The sequence below is a fragment of the Falco punctatus genome (genome assembly GCF_963210335.1).
Source record: "Falco punctatus genome assembly, chromosome: 5".
In the NCBI taxonomy this organism is placed as follows: Eukaryota; Metazoa; Chordata; class Aves; order Falconiformes; family Falconidae; genus Falco; species Falco punctatus.
This window is the reverse complement of record NC_137584.1, coordinates 88,220,660-88,241,493: the sequence shown is the minus strand read 5'-3', so window position 1 is coordinate 88,241,493 and position 20,834 is coordinate 88,220,660. Positions and strand designations below refer to the sequence as shown.

The following is a 20,834-nucleotide window of genomic DNA, read 5'->3' as shown; positions in this document are numbered from 1 at the left end:
TGTGGGGGTGGTTTCGATTGCTCTGCGGGGTTTCCCAAGGGGTACGGGGTGGGGGAGAAGCCTTTGTGAAGGCAGAGTTGTGGGGTCTTGGCTCTGCTGCTAGGACGTCCCCTCTGTAAGGCGTTGAGTGTTATCTGTTGCCACAAGATAGGCCTGTGCTAGCTTCCTCAGGTCTCCTCCTGGGGAAAGGTTCCCTCAGGTGTTCAGGAGCTATTAGAGCAAGCAGCTGGTTGTCCTGGTTCTCCCACGTGCCCTCTGCTTAGGTTGGCCTCTCTCAACTACTTCATCAGCTGTGTTGCTGGAGTCTTTGCTGCTCTAGCTTTCTTCCACAGGTTATTTTTGCTTTAAAAAAAAAAAAAAAAACGCAGACAGGGAGAAACCTCAGCATAGGTGGGAGTGGTGCTTGCTTTCCTGATGTTCTAGTTGTTACTTCCCTCGGGGGTTTTTAACCTTATATCTCAACGAGGCCATCCAGAGTGGAAGCTGCTCCAGCACCTAACAAATTTTAGAGTATTGTGTTTTCGTAGTGCTAATTACACAAAAGGAAAGGAATTGTGCTGTAATTAGATTATTCTTTAAATGCGTTTACGTGTATGTTTGTGTGCTTCGTATCCTGGATAGTTTACAAAATAAAATGACTGAAACAGTTGAATGCAAACAAAGATGAAAGATTCGGTCTTAGTAAGCCCTTTGAAGCAAGATTTAGGGCAATGCAACTGCTTGCATAAGGAAGGATGACCCTCAGGGAGTGATCTCTGTATTGTAAAGTTTTAAGTAGGCCAGATGACACCTTTGAAAATCTCTGTGAAGGGTAAAGAAAGATAGTGAGTAATGATGGGTTGATTTCACATTCCCTTTGCTGTTTTTGCCCTTCTCTCTGTGCTCGCTCTGCTGAATGTGTTTATTTTGGAGCACCATGACACAGCGCATAACACTTGACAAATGAAGTGGTGATGTGAAAATAATAATTACATATAAAATACTGTTGTGTTAATACTGCCAAAGAGAAGATTCAGTTGATGTTGATGTTGTTTTTCAGGCATTTGCTATCTGGCTCACAATAGCTAGAAACTTTGCCAGGGAAATGCAAATCAATCCTGCCAAGTTCAAGGTGAATGGCAACCTCATTTGTGGGGGAAGGGAAGGCTGGATTATTGCTTTAAAACCAGGTTAATTTTTTAGGATCATAGCCGAGCATGAACTTTCCAGTCTAAAACGGTAATTTCTTCTCTCTTCAGCTTCTGTAAAAGGAACTGCCTTGTCACTGTTGGCTTGTTTGTGGGAGCCTGAGCTGGTCTAAGGCTAGCAAAAATTACCTTAAGAATTCCTGGAGAAACCTGGAAATCAAATGCTAATGTGCAAATGCTAAGAGGAATGGGGAATCTCTTATACTCTGTGGGAAGCCTGCTCAGGAACCTAGATAAATAAAGGGAGACTGTGAAGATCAAGAACAGATTAGAAGTTTTGATCTGAAAGATAGAAGCCAAGCATGGCTATAAATGTGCAGATCTTAGAAACTGTTAATGACTGATGCAGGTTCGGTTTGGAAACTGATATTCAGCATGCCTTCACATCTGCAGAACGGGGTGAGGCTGGCCAGGAGGAAGTAAGAGTGGATTAGGGACATTGCACAGAAAAATCTGGGAAAAATAAGTAAAAAGAACATGGTGATGAGTGAAACTAAAAGGTTATGAATAAAAGGTAATTTTCACCAGAAGAAAACAAAACAACCACTAATGCATAACCGTAAGCTTTGAGTTAATATCAAATCAGCAAAAAAGGCCTTGTTGGTAAGATCCTCTGCCTGGCCACAGTGAGAGATTATAAACTGTAAAATGGTCTGATCTAAGGAAGGAATCTCCTGGCTTTTGTTATTAACAGACACGTGTGGCTAGGACAACTCTTCTTTTTTTTGGGGTGGGGGGTGGGTGGGGGTTGCAGAATCTAGTTGCTAGGATGTGTGGGAATAAAACATTCCTAGATTTCACTTAAAACTTGTATTAAAACTAACTGGACTCTAGCCAAAAAAATGAAATTATAATAACTTAAGATCTCAAAAAAAAAAAGTTTTGATGTAAAACAGTTTTGCTGCTTACATCTCTCTCACTGCAGCCTTATCTAGCAGATGCAAATCTGGAGTAAAATCAGCTAAATGAAGTTGAATATGGTTAGAATTTCTATTGCATAATGTTAATGGACTGAAATAAGCAGGAATGAGGAATACAATACCTTAATTGTTACCTTTTTAAGTTCCAAGTAGAGACAACCAAGAACTTAGAAAATATAATTCTTACCTTGTAATGCAGTTATGTCATTGCTAGTAATTTTGAACCTCTAGATGCAGTACAAAGATGAGCTAATTCATTGTTAATTTCTTTTTCTGTTGTGCGTATGTGTTGAAGTTGCTTTTCTTTTTTGACTTCTAAAAGTTAAAAAAGCAAGATGGCATGTGTTAATGTATAGATAAGAGTCTATATAAAAACATGACTTGCATTTAACACTTTGCATTATATTATCTATATTTCTGACTAGTCTTTTTGCAAATACCGGTATTTCAATTTTCTTTTTTTTTTTTTTAGAGTAAGGTTCAGACAAGTCTGTATTTTGTCAGTTTCTGGTTTTTAGTAAAGCTCATCTGCAACATAATTGCAACCATTCAAACTAGGATAAATATGTATCTTCATGTAATTGTAAGCCTGTTTAGCTACAGATAAATAAACAGGTATGTAAACTGTACCTGTTTTGGTTCTTCAGTGTTATTAACAGTAATGACTTGGCTTACATAGTGCTTGACCTAATGCCTGGAAAACAGTTTTCGTGTTTCTGCTTATGTGTCTGGACTACAGCTGCAGTTCTTTTGATAGCACACTTCTTTTAAACTGCTATTTGTGATGCCTTATCTGTCTTCAAGTTTTGAGTTTTTTATAATATAGCACGTCTCTTTGATCCCCCAAGCATATCTTCCTTTGACTTGCCTTGCGCTGGTCTTCATATAAACATCCCTTACTCAGAAACATAACTGGATGCAATTTGAATGAAGCATTCCCCCCCTCTGTTAACCCAGAGTGAGGGCTGCCACCTAATTAAATAATCTTCTGCCCTGACCCTTTACAGACTGTAAGCAGCTTTTCCTAGCAAAGCAGGTAGGCTCTTGGGACAGTGCAGTAAAGCTTCAGAATACATGATTTTTAAGCATGTGCATATTCTCATGGGCTCCAGTAGTGTGTTATAAAAATAAGTAAGTTCTTTCACTTCTTTGATGCTCTAGAAGGAGAAAAGGAAAACCACTGTCTTTGGCTTTGAGGGAAAGTGCTTTCATCTATAGTGGGTGGGAGAAGCAGTATTTTATCAGCACAAGAGGAAGCCTTTTTAGATAGAAATTAAAACTGTCCTTTCTCAGCATCTGTGAATTGCCCTGTTAGTGCAGGTCTTGAACTCTAATGTCTGTAAAAGCGATGCACCATATTGATTACTCTCATTTCATTTGTAATAACAGGTAGGATAATAAGCAAATCTGAAGATACAATACTGAGTAGAACTGACAAATGGTTGGAAAGATAAAGCGTGCCTCATTATATCTCCTTTACACCTACATCTGTCGTTTCAGTTGAAAGAAATCAAAGGGAATCTGCCCTTATTTTCTTGCATATTTGTGAGAGTATGTATAAATTGCCAGGATTTGGGAGGAGAGGGAGATGATGCTTTTCAGATCCAGTAAGGCACAGCTGAAAGAACTGGTCAAATGAGAGGGTAGGGACACAGGAGAAGGCTTTTCGCTTTACGTAGAAAACGAAGAATACGGCTCTCCTTAAGACCAGAAGAAAGCTGTGGGTTACAGAAGCCTTGTGAAGCTGTAGGTTAATGGGGTAGTTTTGGGTTAACCGTTGGCTCATTTTACATCACTGCAGGATATTGGATTTTAAATTGCTAGAGCATGTGTAGATGTATGATTGTCTCTAGCACATGTGCTTTTACTGAGACAGTGGTTGTAAATACTTCTGATCTGTGGATCTTGCTGCCCAAGGTGGTGTGAATTAAAAGTCCTGATAGCAGGATTATTGCTTCGGGTACCCTTTTCAGCTCTTGGTGGTAATTAACAGCCCCCAGAGACTTGAAGCTAGAGACTGAAAATCACTGCATGAAACTTGGTTGTTTGTTTTTTTTTTTAACTGGGTTATAAAGAGTGGTCTTCTGATTTCCTAACCTTACTGCCAGTTCTGGCTAGGATAAACTGGGGATAAAAATGCATTTGATATCTTTGACACTGTGCCTATAATGGCAGAAGATATCAGATAGCTCCCTACAGAACAAATATATGGAAACAATTTGCAAGAAAGATTGAGACTAAAAGGTTACATTTTTCTTGAGACTGTGCTGTTTGCATAATAATTTCATGTAGTGATCTTATTTGCCTAGCAGCTGATAAGATTTCTTGATGGCATCCAGCTGTAGCTACGCTTGGTATAATTGGCCATTTTTTCCTGACGACTTTTGTTCTGGGGAACCCTTAAGAGCTGTGGGCTGACTGCTCAGAGACCTTGCAACAACTGAGGTAAGTGCTGCAAGCAGAAATACAGTGATTTATGGTTTTTTTTCTTCCACTGGTGTGCTTGCCTACCACTGTTTTAACGGCTTGCTGCTTTTGTTTAACTCTGCTAGAGATACACATGTGGCAGTCTGACTTGTGAAGTTCTTATCTTCCTGCAGTAACTGAGTAGGCAGTAGAGATTGGCCTGCACAGGATATTAATGAGCTATTAATGTATGTAACTTCAATCTTGTGGAAACAATTACTTGAATTATTTTAAGTTGGTACCTGTTTTATTACTGGTCATGTGTTGGCTGACAGGTTCAGGTTTGGGCCAGTATAAATTCTGAAGATGATGACTGAGGTAGCAAACTAGACCTATAATTTAATAGTGAAACAGTGGAGTCTGAACTGGAACAATGCCAGAAGTTCTAGTTCTTTTTTTTTTTTCTTATGGTAGAGAGAAAATGAGAATTGCTTGATTGTTGATCCCCTAACAGTTTGAGCTGGGGACAAATTTTGAAAACCAGTAAGTAACCTGACTCAAAACTAATCAAAATAGATGTTGTTGTCATGTGGAGTACCTTTTAATGTATCAATATCTGTTGCAGGGAATTTAATGAATGTAGCATCAATTTTTGTGTCTGTTAACCCTTTTTGTTGTCATGTAAAAGAAAAAGAATTGCATTAACAAATGCTGTCTGTGGTGTGATATGGTAAATTGCATCCATCTTAGCTGTGCATTTTTCATGGCTTTGATTGCTGTGCTTTCAGCACTCATGTAATCTGTTTTCATTTACAGTGCAGTCATCTGTGTGAAAAATTAAGCAGCTTGTTAGAGCTGTCAAGGAAAACATGATGCAGCATGATCAGATGTATTCATGTAAATGTTCAAGGCCCCCTCAGCTGAGGAGATGAGACCACACTGAGGTAAGCACCATGCGTGTGTGATTCTCCACTGTGTGCCTCTGTTCCATGCAGAGACTTTCTTAGGAGTGTGTTAAAGAAAATGTATTTTGAATGAAGAAATGTAAAGTGCTGAAGCTGCTAAGTGGCAGAACCAGGCCTTGTCACTTGTATGGCCCTAATCCAAGGCTGATTTAAAACTCAGTCAAGTTAATCAGTGGGAGAATAGAGAAAAAATAGATGATCAATTTGTATACACAGGTGCTTTCAGAAACACAGGTGTTTTTTAAAAAATTAGTATATGTGAATAGGAATTGCTTGTTCAAAAACTAGGTGTGCTTGAAGGATTGTGTGAGTTAAAGCAGGCAGAAAGAAGATCGTGATCCGAGGAGGACTTTGGAACTGAGGCAGAGACTGGAACCAAATAGATAAATCAACTGGGACAGGGTCAGGTGATGGATTTGCAGAACTGAGAAGACCAAAGGAAACTTCTAGAAACTTCAGACGCTGGCTAATGATTTGATAAGTGTATATAAGCTGTGCCCCTTTGTTCTTTGCCAGTCACTGAGGTGGTGGCCCAACTCTGAGTTGTGATTGAAATAAGCCTAGTGATACCCATGGCTGTGTGAATTTTGCCTTTAACAGAGTATATATTGAGGACAATGTGGTTTGTAGTTTCAATTTGAGACACAGGACAGAGTGTAACCCCGTATGTCAACTAGGTCTGTTTGCCACAGGATGTGATTTTTTTTTTTTTTTTTGCCACAGGAATTCAGAAGTGCATCTAAGAATTGCCAAGGAACTAATTTGATGCTAACATAGACTACAACCTGTGTGTATATAACAGGTTTTTACTACTTTAGACATGGTGAAACTGGTTTTGGTGATGCTGTTTCCTTGAAGTGTAAAGCACCTAGTCTGTCACCTGTGCCTGTCTGCCAGTGTTTGGATCACTGTTGAATACTGTTTTTTTCATACCGTGGTAGACTTTAAATATTCTGGATCTGCAGCACAGGACTAGAAAATTGCCTTAGCTCTTTGGTGGTGGGTGAAGTTTCAGTCCTGCTTTGTTGCTTTCAGTAGAAGAGTGAAATTACTCTCGCGCTGCTGGATGGGGATTCTGTGTTTTGTTCCCATAAAGCAGGTTCAAGTCCTGAATCCAAAGTGTTTGGACATCCTAGGTTTTATCCTTTCCCCTCGATGCCAGAAGGGATAGATACTGCTGCTGAATGCTTATACTTTGCACTTTTAGCATAGTACGGTCACCTAAGGAATCATAAAAGATGTAGCTTCCTGGCACTTCCTGGCACAAAAGATGAAGCTCCTCTTCCTTAGAGAAACAACAGTTGAAAGACTGCAACTTTTTTTTTGTGCAGAGTCAATACAGCTGCTGGGAGCTCTTGCTTTGCACAGAGGTTAAAGAATCCCTTACAGGAATTAACACTGATTAACAGCCAGTCCAGCCAAGTTATAATCTGAAGATTTTGTGTGACTTAAATCTTTGGGCCTTCAGGTTGCAAAAGAGTGCCTAATTAAAAGGGGCACTTGCCAGGGACGAGGTGCAACTTGTTACTGTGATATGCTGTAAATCATGATGCTTCTGCTTCATACCTATTTGACAAAGTACCATTTACTTCCTGGTGTGGAATGGATTTATAACTTTAGTGGATTTAGCATTAGCTTCTCATCAATCATCCTGTCACTGAACTTCCCACAAGAAATTCCCCGTAAGGAAAAAACAGAGATTTTCCTTTTCCGGAAGGACATGCAGAGTTTCCAGAGGAGATTTCAAAAGTCAGAATAAAGGCATTTGCTCATATTATCATATCAGACTTCCCCCGCTACTTCTCTTTCCCTGCAGACCAAAGGTATGCATAATGAAAGTGAAGTTCCTAAGTAAATACCGTGACACTTTGGGTGAGCTAGTCATACAGTACTAGTTTTCCCCTCTCAGTCAACAAGGAAGAATTCTGCTTTCTGGAAATTGTGCATTTTATTTTGCAGCCTGCTTTGCACACTGAAAACAACTTTGAATTTTGTACTATGAAGTGCCACCACTGGAATTTTCCTACAGCCCAAACAATTTTACCACTGGATGATAATCTCCTCAGATGTGCTGTCCCTAGTTGAAGCATCACATATCATACAAGAAGACATACTCCAGGCACTCCTCAATGTAGAGTCTAGTTTCAAAAGACCTGCTCCTGTAAGCCTTGTCTGTGGCAGGAAGAATAAGACTAGTACTAGTTCTAATGCTTTTCAGCTGGTGGGGAGCTCAACAGAACATCTTGTGACATGGGTGCATATGTTTATGCATAAAAAACCAAATGGAGATTTAAGAGGACAGTATCACACAAAAAAGAATAGTACAGATTATTCATTATCAGGGTAATACTTATGTGGTGAGACTATTTGTGCTGAAAAAAATCATATCTGTGTGTAAAGAACTTCAACTTTATATCTCCTCCCATTCAGCTGGAGTTGCCACGTGGCCCTTTCTATAGACATAGGGATAGCTGGTAAAACTGCAATGGAGAGTTAAAGCACAGGTAGGCGAAGTACGCAAGTGTACTTCGCAATGCTGTGAGAGCTCTGTAATGCGTGTAAATCTTAGTATTAAAAAAAAGTATGGAAGCTTGTTTAGTGTTGTAATAAGCATGTTGCCTCTGACTAATGCTATAACTGCATGGATTGGAAACTGGACAAAGGTTTACTGAGATGTATACAGTTCTGCTGGACCTGTGGATGAGGCAGTACTGCCATTCTGAGAAACCTTTTTAGTTTCCATTCCTTAGTTGCCATTCTGAGAAAACTTCTAGTGTAGTTGCAGTCAGTGCCTTTGTCCTGTTACAGCTCATGCCAGTTTTGGACTAGAATAAACAACGCTGTGGTGGCTCTTTGGTCAACGTAATTTGCAGTCTTCTGGCTGACTTCTACTCACAGGAGTATTTTGCTACCTTCCGTTGCTAACCAGCAGAGCTAAAAGTGTAGGACGTGTCTGGGAAATGTTTATATTCTGGCCCCCTTGCAGATCAAAACCATACCGAGAAACACCCCTCGCGGCATGGTGAGGCAGCATGCTACTTACTGATTTTGGCATACGTAGCAAAGGATAAATACGGGGAATTGATGCTGTCTTGCCCTGCTGGATATGAGCTCTTCAGCTCTAGCAATACTTTGAGCAAGACCTCAGTAGCAAGCAACTGAAAGCTTTCACTCCCTGTGCCTGCATCCTGTAATCATACCCTGGGATGAAAGGGACTAATTATGCCAGTCAGTCTTCTGCTGATCAAATACAGCAGCAGTTACTACTGGATTTAGCCTAGGGTCAGGGAAGAGAGGAGCACTGCTCTTATGGAGGAGAAGCATGTATGTAATCCTCTCGGGAGTGAACCCCTTTCTCCCTCTGTTGACCAGGACAGTCTTGATAGCATGCCAGATGTACCCACATCTGGTACAGTCAGAGAATTTGTCCAGTGTGTGTGGAGGCTTCCTTTTTTTCCTCAGACACATAAATGCAGATCTACCTTTCACGTTGAACAACCTGCAGCTCTTCTTGTGTGGGCTGTTAGGTTTTTTTAAGCACTGCTGTTCTGAGTGCAATAAATAGAGCATATTTTAGATGAATTCTCCAGGGAAATAATTTTCAGTATAACCTGGTTGTCAACACTCAGAACATTTCAGCTTGGATATAGCTGAAAACTGCTTGTTGCAAGCCTTGGGAGGTCAAAGCCTTTGAAATAGTTGTGTGGAGTAAGTAATGTTTTAAAAATAAAACAAAACAAATTCTGCTGATCTGAGAGCTATATTGCTTTCAGAGCCTCCCAGTTCCTGCAAAGTCTGAGTGACCCTGCAGATGGACTTTTTAAAGAGGAAATGGTACTACCTGATCAGGGCTTCTGAAGGTGCTAAAAAAGAGCTGAGAATGTCTAAAGCTATTAAAGCTTGTGGTACTAAGAAAAAAAAAAAAATCCATCACTGAAGCAATTAGAGCTGGAATCTTCTAAAGCACTTGGGATCTGTGGATAAAGCATAGAATCATGTCATAGAATAGTTTGGGGTGGAAGAGACCTTAAAGATCATCTAGTTCTAACCTCCCTGCTGTGGGCAGGGACACCTACCACTAGACCAGGTTGCTCCAAGCCCGATCCAACCTGGCCTTAAACACTTGCAGGGATGGGGCATCCACAGCTGCTCTGGGCAGCCTGTGCCAGTGCCTCACCACCCTCATAGTGAAGAATTTCTTGTTTATATATACTCTAAATGTATCCCCTTTCAATTTAAAGCCACTGCCCCTTGTCCTATCACTACCTGCCCTTGGAAAAAGTCTGGGGGCCCCAGAGCTGAACACAGCACTGCAGGTGGGGTCTCATGAGAGTGGAGTAGAGGGGCAGAATCACCCTCCTTCGACCTGCTGGCTACATTCTTTTGAAGCAGCCCAGGATGTGGTTGGCTTTCTGGGCTGTAAGCACATATTGCTGGCTCATGTTGAACTTCTCATCTGCCAACACAGTGCACACATCCTGCCAAGTCCTTCTCCTCAGGGCTACTCTCAATCCATTCTCCACCCAGCCTGTATTTGTGCTTGGAGCTGCCCCAAGCCATGTGCAGGACTTTGCACTTGGCTTTGTTGAACTTCATGAAGTTTGCATGGGCCCACTTCTCAAGCCTGTCCAGGTCCCTCTGGGTGGCATCCCTTCCCTTTAGTCTGTCAACCACACCACAGAGTTTGGTGGTGTTGGCAAACTTGCTGAGGGTGCGCTCAATCCAGTACTAACCCCTGAGGAGCACTACTTGTCACTGGTCACCACTTGGATATCAAGCCTTTGACTGCAAGTCTTTGAGTGCAACCATCCAGCCAATTCCTTATCCACTGAAAGGTCCATCCACCAAATCTACATCCAGTTTAGAGACAAGGATGTCATGTGGGACAGTGTCAAATGCTTTGCACAAGTTTAGGTCGATGATGTCAGTTGCTCTTCCCTGATGCAGCAATGCTGTTACCCTGTCATAGAAGGCCACCAGATTTGTCAGGTGTGATTTGCCTTTAGTGAAGCCATGTTGGCTTCACCAATCACCTCCTATTTTCCATGTGCCTTAGCGTAGTTTCCAGGAGGATCTACTCCATGATCTTGACGGATATAGAGCTGAGACTGTGTGGCCTGCAGTTACCCAGGTCTTCCTTTTTTCCATCGTAGCCCTTTTCCAGTTGGTGGGAACTTCACCAGACTGCCATGACTTCTCAAATATGATGGATAGTGGCTTAGCCACTTCATCTACCAATTCCCTCAGGACCTGCAGATGCATCTCATCAGGTCCCATGGAGTTGTGCTCCTTCAGATTCCTTAGATGGTCTCAAACCTGATCTCCTACAGTGGCTGGTTCGTCATTTTCCCAGTCCCTGCCTTTGCCTTTTGCGACCTGAGCTGTGTGGCCGGAGCACTTGCTAGTGAAGTCTGAGGCAAAAAAATTGTTGAGTACTTCAGCATTCTCCAGTTCCCAGGTAACCAGGTCTCCCGTTTCCTTCCAGAGAAAGCCCATATTTTTCCTAGTCTTCCTTTTATCACCAGTATAGAATCAGTATAGAAGATTTTCTTGTTGCCCTTGACATCTCTGGCCAGAATTCTGTCAGGGTTTTAGGTTTCCTAACCTGATCCCTGGCTGCTCAGACAATTTCTCTGTATTCCTCCCAGCCTACCTGTCCTTGTTTCCACCCTTTGTAGGCTTCCTTATTGTGTTCAAATTTGTCCAGGAGCTCCTTGTTCATCTGGGGGGCCTCCTGGAATTTTTGCCTGACTTTGTCTTTGTTGGGGTGCATTGCTCCTGAGCTTGGAGGAGATTCTTGAATATTAACCAGCCATCTTGGGCTCCTCTTCTCTTCAGGGCTTTATCCCATGGTACTCTACCAAGCACTAAATTCTTAGGAGTTCTTTAACCAAACTAAAATACAATTTAACCAGGGGTTATGCCATCATCTAATTCCTGTTAATGTGGAGTGAAATGTATATAAGAATAAAAAAAAAAAAAAAAGAAAAAAAGAACTTGCAGTACGGTAATTCCAGGTTTGGGAATATAGCTTGTTTAATTAAGTACTAAGAATTAAGAGCTTTATTGAACAGTGTTCAATTAGGTACCTGGTTTGTATAATCGTTAAGGAAGAACTCACCTCCCCAGTGATGTCCTTCAGTTTATTGTTACTGTAGTAACATTCAGTGCACGTTTTACTGCTCAAATGGTTAATTTGTTAGTGAACATGTGCATTTATCTTCTTTTGAATATGTGGGTGTTCGTTCTGGCTGCGTTCATCCATAGATGTATGCTATAGAACGTAATGAAAGCTTAAAATACTCTGTTCTTGGCATGATAGCCGCCACTTTAAGTGTTTGCTTGAGATCTCCATTCATGAGAAGCCAGCTTTGAGTCTTCTCCTGTGTATCTCATAACGATTTTGGGATAATTATATTTTGAGAGAGTTTGGGTTGGGGCTAATCTGCAGATAACTTCCAGTTAAGAGATGAAAATAGTTTCCCAATGACTGTCTGGTTTTGCTGAGCTATGAGATTCAGCTGGAAGCATGCTGAATCACTGAGCAGACCAACGAAAGGCTGTTGCTGTGAGCAGCCCCTGTTGCCACTCCCATAATGCTAGCATATAGGCTCTTTGGCATCCTTAATGTCTCCATGCAGTGTGTGGTCCTGTTCAGGAGCTGCACCTTGGCCAATGTCTCCTAATGTGTAGTAGTGTGCTCCTGGCTGGCTGTTGTGGTGATGAAGGCCACAGAACAGGTCCAGACATTCTTATCTGCGTAATGTTTAGCTTACACCCTGTTATTTCTGTTCTGGTTTATGGGATTACTAAGCACTTAAGTACTAAGTTTACTGTAGAGTTAGGGATGCCAAACCTTGATCAGGACCACAGTGATTCTTTGCTACAGCTATTAACAAATCAGTCACTCTAACATCCATGAGGTGGGTTAGTGTTAACTCTAAAGTCTAAGACAGATTTTCTAGCGTACATGCTTTCCTGGGTATCACTTTGGGAACACCTCCACTAATGTATTGCTCACACCACTGAGTTTAGAGGATTTTTTTACCACCAAATTTGTCATTCATTTGCTGTGTGACCATACGCACTAGGTATCTCAGGTGGGCATGCAAAATTTAAGGCCTGTTCTGAAATGTCCTTTTTGAAAGGCCATAGCACGATTAGGTGGAAGATTCAGAAATTCTTACACAAATGTGTGGTATATTTATATGTGCATTGATATTTGCGTGGTATAATCCATAATTACTTACAAAAAAGTACATGATATTCAAATATGGTAAATCCAACTTTGCTTGACACGTCCAACCTATATACTTTTTTGTAGACCAAAAATGAGAAAAAAATATTAAAGGAGTCTTTTTGCCTTATAAAAGTTTCAAAGTGTTAGGTGAGGGTTTTTTATTAGCTGCAAAAATCCGTATAAAAGAGAAACAGAATAGCTCACTAATACAATTTTGGGTATTAAAAGGGAGAAAAATCTTTAAAAGCTGCATATTTTCATTGTTTCAGTACTACAATCTAAATTTGTGGTGAATCCAGTTTTTTAAGTAAAGATACTCACCTAAACTCTTTACTCTTTCATCTTTAAATGAAAACAGGATCTCTTAAGACTGTGTACCATTAAAGTTTGAAATGAGTTTAAAATGTTAAAGGTATTAAATAAGAAAATCCACTTCAAGATGTCTTAGCTGTAACAATAAGTAATTGACCTGGCTTTCAGCACAACTGATAGCTCTAGTGTCAGTGTTTGGGGATGTCTGCTTCCATGCTATGGATTATCTGGTAACTGTAAATGAATGTTTTGTGAATGGGTTTTAAGGATAAAAAGAGATTCAGTTTGACCTAATTATCTAGTTATTGTCTTTTGCAATAACATGTTGCTGGCTGCAGCTAGAGCTAAATACTCAATTGAAACAAAGATCACTTCTATAAATATGTAAATGTCACTTAAAAATCCTTTGATAGAAGGTGGTAAAGCTGGAAACCTTGGTGTTTGTGAAGATCTGTTTTGATTTGGATGGTCCCTGAGGAGATATTCAGATTCTAAGCTGAGTTTCTTCCCTCAAATACCTGCGTTGTTTTCAGTAATAAATTTGCATGCGAACTGGAGGAAGGGTTTGGCCTGTTCTTGGAGCAAGTCAAAATTACACTCTCCTTCACGATGAAATGTACATCTTCCTACTAATCTCTTGCACAACAAGTGTTTGCCTTGGAGGAATTTACAGCCTCAATGTAAAGGATAACTAAATTTAGTCAATGATTTTTTTAGGGTTAAGATCTCACTATTCTCAGTAGGTTGTAGTGTGTGGGTAGGTGCCAGGTGCATACATATGCTCCTGCTGTGCTGTAGGAAGAGTATATGGTGTTGGTTTTGCCCTTCTTACTGGAAGTTTCCCACATACGATCTACTTGCATGAGCCTGCACGTGGTTGCTTCCTGGTTAAAATGCTATCCCTCTTAGCTTAAACACTTTATGTGGTTGAAGTTTTTTCTAAAATTAATTACTCTGACAATTGACCTGGGGAGCAAATACACATGTAGTTCTGTTGGCAGGCTAGGGAGAAGGGAGAAAATTTCAGTGAAAGAAAAGAGCTTGTAATAAATGGCTGGGAGTAGAAATATCTTTACTTGCCTGCTGTCAAGTTTCTGACACCCGTAAGGTAGGTAAAGCAGGACTTTGCTATCAGAATTGAGATCAGGGCTGGAACTGGGTCAGGCTGGAAGTGTAGTGCATGTGGACAGGGAAGAGCTGGCAACAGATGGCATCGTAGTGGGAAGAATGAGGCATCTCATCAGCTGGCAACGTTTCTGCTGCATTTTGCCAATTTGTTTTTCTTCAAGTAGGAATTCAGCATTTGGTTAAGTTTTGTCATTAGTTTTTATACTCATTGATTCTAGGAAATCATCTTGTCTAATCCGAGTTTAGTATTCCTTAAATTTAAAGCAATTTTAGATGCTACGTAATATGACTAGTGATCACATGTTAGGACTGGATTTTCTTAATAATAATAATAATAAAAAGTCTTAAGTTATACATAAATGCTGTGGCAAAGGGTTCCTCAAAACCCTAAGCAGAATATTCATCTTTGTGGCAGATGGTTCTACTGTAATTACTGATTCATAATCTTTTGTAAAAGGAAGTAAGCTGCTCATGAGTTTATGAACTAAGCATTTCAACTAAATTAGCTTGTTTATATCGGCTTACTCCTTTTACAGTAAGCTTAGAGTTAGGAAATACTGCTTGTATTTTACAAATAAAAGTGATTTAGTTAAGTGATTGCATAGAAGAAAAGGACTCATACATTCATTTTTTATTGAGTAAGTATTTCATAAGCTTAAACAATAATAAAAAATAAGGTAGTTTTATTAATCATTCCTGTTTTTCTTAAGCAAAAACCTAAAATGTATAAAAACAAGCATTAACTTAATCTCTAGGGAGTTTAGTAGTTTAGACTTCGGAAGAAATGGGATTCTCATTGACTAGTTTTTCATGTGCTTTTTAAAATTCTTGCCATAGGTTTAAATTGCCATTAACTTGAATAGTAGCAATCATTAAGCTTTAAAATGTTAATACTTTTTAAAAATCTGTTTATTTTAAAAAATTAGTAGCTGCCTGTAAGAAGGACTACTGCTTTCTTGAAGGGAGGATTTATCTAATGATATATAAACATTTATTCAATGCTCATCACCATAGTAACTGAGGTCTCAAGTCAGTGTGCTGCTTTCAGCAGGGTTGCAAACACTGTAGTGAGCTGAGGCCTGAGCTCCCGTATGAAGGCACGGTTTCGTTTTTGGTTGAGGCACAGCCAGTCCCTGCTATACCTTCTTCACCTCTCCCTTGTGCCACCGTTTGTATTCCTGTGGCTGCAAGTGTGGTGGAAACAGGGAGCTAGTGTGACTGAAAAATAACCTTCCCCAAAATTAGTGTACACCAAATTGACCTTCCGATCTGGCTGACCACGTGATTGCATGAGCACTAGTGAGGCACTGGGAAGAGTCAGGAATGTATGACTGTGATAAGTGTGGGGAGAAACAGCTACCAGTTAAGCTGTTCACAAAGCTGCTTGTTTAGGGCCTGACAATGCTGTAGCTGAAATCGTTGGAAAACAGGTATTGGGTTGGAAATTAAACCAGGTCAAGTGAGGAAATGATCTAACCCGTATTAAACTTGAAGTAGCTTTGTGAGTTCAGCAGTATATTCCTGAGCCAAGTATGCCTACTGCCTATACCAAAGTGCTGTTCTGAGAAAGGAAAATGCTAAATGGAGAGAAAATTGATGTCTCTTCTCATATGCTGACGTCTGAAAAGTGGCCATAGTATTTAATCAGAATGTTCACTTCAGGAGTTCTGTTACAATCAGCATATTGCATCTCTTTATTTTCAGTTTTATCTTCTTTTTGTCTGTACCTAGACAATTACTTTCAGAGAAGCCTCCTCTTTTTACTTCAGCTTTCTTTTTTAACAGCAGCAAGGGTAGTAGCTTGCTATTTCTGTAGCCTATTTGTAAATAAATCTGACATATATTTCTTTTCTGGCTGTCTTATAAAACATTGCAATAGGATGTGTTTTATAACTATAAATCTTTACGGACTCAACTTTTAAAACATTTATCCTAAAAACAGATGAAACCTTTTACTTTTTATCTGCTACATTAACCAGGCCTTCATTTTGAGTCTTTAAAATTATGGTGCCATTCTATTTTCCAGCGCACTTTAGATCATCACTTCACCATCCAAGGTCCTGATCCTATGGAGACCTGCACGTTTGTTTAATGATGCATATTTCAGCTGGTACCACTGAATTATTCCTCTTCCTGTACTGTTACCTGATTTGAAGGCAATCAGGTACTGAGGTATCTACGTTACTTCTGCAGCATTTGCAAAAAGATAAATGATTTGCAGGTGTAACGCAGCACTACAGTTAATCACGCTAGCAAACTGCAGTGTGAAATGTGATTTTGTATAGCCATTTATAGTCTGAGGTTTTAAGAGCTGTATCTGCTTTTGGCTTGGTTAACTTCTGTGGCTGTTGTAGATTACATTTGCAATCAAGTTGTTGCCAAACTTCCACTTGATGTTAAGGTCATGTTTACTACTGCGTAACTGCATAGTGAAGAGTTGCAGTAAAAGCAAAATAAACTTTAGGACTCTTGAAGAAGCAGCTTCGTGTCACTCTGTGGGAGCCTGATAGCAAGTGGATGTTGGGCAGGAGCTCAGACTGACTGTAGAGCAAAGCAGAATGTTGTTGGCAGCAGTTAAATTTTACTGTTTCATTATAGCTGATGTGTCCTTGACTGCAGCTCTAATAAAAACATTTTGTGCGTGTTCTGAGTACTGTTTAAAAAAGAACATAGATGTAAGAAAACTGGAGTCTGCAGCTCTCCATATGTGGTGTTAGTACCGTGCAAGGTTTTCATCTATTAGCCAGATTGAGTGATCTGGTAGCCTCCTAAAAGAACTGTGCACATTGACTTTCTGGCACTGCTGATGAAAAGAATGCTGTTGGAACATTTGAGTTCCTGTTACTCTTCCAGGGAATGGATACAAAGGCTAAATGTGGTCCTCCCAGATGAGGGCTAAGGTATGCTAGCAGCAAGCTGCAGTGGAGCGTACATCATGGCTGTAAGTGTTCTGCATTAGACATCCACACCCACACACCCCTTTTTCGTTTAAAATCTTGTCGATAGCTGCATCTTTAATGGTGTGAATGCCAGTAACTATTTGAGCTTAGAAAAAACAAAACAAAAACCTAAAAAACCAAAACCCATCGCCAAGGGAAGAAGTATTGCTCCCACTGACACTTTGCAAAGCCTTTTATAGCTTGCTTTAAGGAACAAGGTGTATGCAGTGATGATCCAGCTGCATTTGACAAGCAAAATTCTCCAAAATACTAAGTGTGAAAACAGGCCATAGAGCAGAGGAGAAATATATATATATATATATTTTAATTATCCTTATAGGAGGGAAGATGTATAAACCTAATATTTGTTAAATACCAAAAATCCACTGAGGCCCAACTCCTTATTATCTCGCTTATATAAAAAGCTTCAACTGAGGTCTCAACTTTTTAAAGACCAGTCAAACAAATATAGAATATTAGTGCATAGGAAACAAAACTTCTTTATTTCTGGTGCTATGGACCGATTATTTTCCAACTTTTCAGTTACTGAAAAGTTGAGGCAGCTGTTCTTTGGGGGGATGATTGTGCTAGCTTTCTGGTGTGTTGCAAATACAGGTGCAGAAGTTCATGGAACAGTGTTAGAATTGGAGATACAGTAGAGTTATGGCCTGACTCAGCATGGCTTGCGTACTCTCAAATCCCAGTGAACCTGATGGAGTCTAAAACCTTTTGTCTGGACTCAGCCCTTTTTTCTACTGTCAATTACTTTGGTGATCTATTTTTGGTTTAGTATTATTTCCCATTATAGACATGATTAAAAACAATTTGGAAAATTTGCAGTACTCATTGTGGTGGGTTGACCCTGGCTGGATGCCAGATGTCCATCAAAGCTGCTCTGTCACTCCTCCTCCACTGCTGGACAGGGGAGAGAAAATTAATGAAAGGCTTGTGGGTCGAGATAAGGACAGGCAGAGATCACTCAGTGATTACTGTCATGGCCAAAACCAGACTTGACTTGGGGAAAAGTTAATTTAATTTATTACCAATTAAATCAGAGTAGGGTAATAGAAATAAACCCCAAATCTTAAAACACCTGCCTTTTACCCCCACCTTCCTTTCTGGGCGCAGCTTCACTCTGGATTTTCTCTACCTCCTCCCCCTGCGTGGTGCAGGGGGACAGGGAATGGGGGTTGCAGTCAGTTCATCATGCACGGTTTATGCTGCTCCTTCCTCCTCAGCAGGAGGATCCTTCACACTCTTCCCATGCTCCAGCTTGTGTTCCCTCCCACAAGAGAGACACTACGAACTTCTCCAGCACGAGCCATTCCCACGGGCTGCAGTTCTTCATGCACTGCTCCAGCGTGGGTTCCTCCCTCAGGAGCAGACTGCTCCAGCGTGGGTCCCTTACGGGGTCACGAGTCCTGCCAGCAAACCTGCTCCAGCCTGGGCTCCTCTCTCCACAGGTCCTGCCAGGAGCCTGCTGTAGCACGGGCTTCCCATGGGGTCACAGTCTCCTTTGGCCATCCCACTGCTTCAGTGTGGGGTCCCTCCCCAGGCTGGGGGTGGGGACCTGCTCCATCATGAACCTCCCCAGGCTGGGGGTGGGGATCTGCTCCACCACGCACCCCCCCCCCGGCTGGGGGCACAGCCTGCCTCACCATGGTCCTCACCACGGGCTGCAGGGGAACCTCTGCTCCTGCACCTGGAGCAGCTCCTGCCTCCATCTGCCCTGACCTGGGGGCTGCAGGGCTGCTGCTCTCACATGTTCCCACCCCTCTCTCCAGCTGTAGTTGCTGTTGCACTGGTTTCCCCACCCCCCACCTCGCTTCTTAAATATTTGTTATCCCGGAGGTGCTACCACCATCACTGATTGCCTTGGCCTTGGCCATCAGTGGGTCTGTCTTGGAGCTGTCTGGCATTGGCTCTGTTGGACAGGGGGGAAGCTTCTAGCAGCTACCTCTGTAGCTCCCCCCACTACCAACACCTTGCCACTCTAAACCCAGTACGCTCACATGTATCAAGGAGGAAATGAATTACCAAAAAGGGATCAGTTTTGGTTCTTCTGCTTCAATATGATCAATATGTTTCTAACCTTAGTGAAGATGCCCATATGCTTTCTGTATATTTTTTCTTAAATATCAAGTATTTTTGTGGAGAATTTTAATTTTTAGTTAGTTACACTTCTACTTCAGTGCAGGCATTTTGCTGGCTCCTGCTCTTACTTAATTGTTGTATTCAAAGGATGCAAAGTAAGAACACTTCTGTGTCCATTGATATTTTACAGGTGCAAATTACTCAGAAATGGCAGCGCGTCACATAGAATGTTGTAAACGCAGTTTTACCAGGCAGGTCAGATACCTTAAATAAAGCCCTTCTGGGCTGTAAAACTTTTAAAAGGATTCAAGCAGTTCTGTAAAGCTTCATATATGCTGTAATGATGTCGAGGCATCATGTGAGTGTTTCATGTTCCATAAAAGTGAGCTTCCAAATCAATGTATTGACTTTGCTTCTAAGCTGGAGGCACTGTAGTTGCCCAAGTTCATTTCACACTCAAATAGCAATCTAATTGAAGCAGAAAAGTCCCGATAACTGTTCTGGTTTTCTGCACTTGCTTCTTGAGCTTGCTTTGCCAGGCAGGAGTTAAATCATGCCCTCTGGAGACTGCAGTTGGACTCTCCAGTCACATTCCCTTTAGTTAAAATTGTGGTATGCCTCCTATGCAAGGGTAGCACAAAAAGGAACCATATTGGGATAAAAGACCTGGTACTCATTAATGTTCAGGGTTAAGTAGATATGTAGCTCAGTAAGGATCATACCCTACCATTTATTTTTGCTAATTTGGAATAAGAGAAAGGATTGAGGCCAAGAGAACCTTAGAAAGCCAAATGATTATTTTAACTCTTTATCTTGTTAGAAAGCAATACTTAAAAGGGGAAAAAACATCACCCTTGGTGACTGTTAGTCTTGTATCTATGAGCCATAGTTATTTTACAGGCATGACACAGAGGTAAGTGGTCTGTAATATTAGTTGTATACAGTTGTAATTACAACATGCTACTTATGGAGCTCTTTAGACCAAAACAGGTTTTTGTAGAAAATTTCCTGTTACAAAATTTTCAGCTACTAGATCAAAAAAATTAAGCATCCCAAACTTCCAGTTAACTTTTTGTTTGTAAAGATTGCATTTCTGCTAAAAATGCTTGAAAATTAAAAGGTTTTGATAAGGTTTTAGCTGGCATGTGTTTTTCTAAACTTTATTTGAAAAGTAATTTTTGAAGGATCTTTAATATTAAGAAACACTTTAAATAAGAAGGGCCAGTTATTCCCTTTTCAGAATTGCCTGAGAATTTTCTGATTCTTACAGCTTCTCATGTCCCTTTTTCTTTCAAGTCAAGTAAAGCAGATAGATGCTTAGCAATTCTGAAATTCAGGCTATATATCCAGGTATCTAGCTTTGGTTAAAACATTCTGGATCAGTTTATAAGAGTGATTATGGGAACTGGAGTGAAACCAAGTAATTATTATTTCCCAGACTTGAATTCTAGTTACCCACCTTGTACTCTGTCCTTTGCTTTTTTATCTTAGAGTAAAATCTGCTCTGGTGTTTTGTGTTTCTAGTTGCAGTTTCAAATTGTAAGAGAGTGATTCTTTTCAGGATCTTTAAAAAGTCCATACTTCCCTTGCAAATGTAGGGGAAAAAAAAAAGTAAAAAAAATCGACTTAAAGAATTAGACAGG

At 40.6% G+C, this 20,834-nt stretch overlaps 1 long non-coding RNA gene across 3 annotated transcripts in view; it reads left to right on the top strand.

Moving 5' to 3' along the window:
- Nucleotides 1–29: 29 nt before the first annotated feature.
- Nucleotides 30–20,834, top strand: part of LOC308064535 — a 31,747-nt gene continuing 10,942 nt past the window's right edge. The window contains exons 1-3 of one of the 3 annotated variants that reach the window (XR_013928429.1): nucleotides 30–4,552; nucleotides 5,330–5,457; nucleotides 6,202–13,587. This is a non-coding gene — a long non-coding RNA (uncharacterized lncRNA). Of the gene's footprint in view, nucleotides 4,553–5,329; nucleotides 13,588–20,834 lie in introns of those variants that run through there. The other 2 variants (XR_013928428.1, XR_013928430.1) reach the window with 2 other exon arrangements.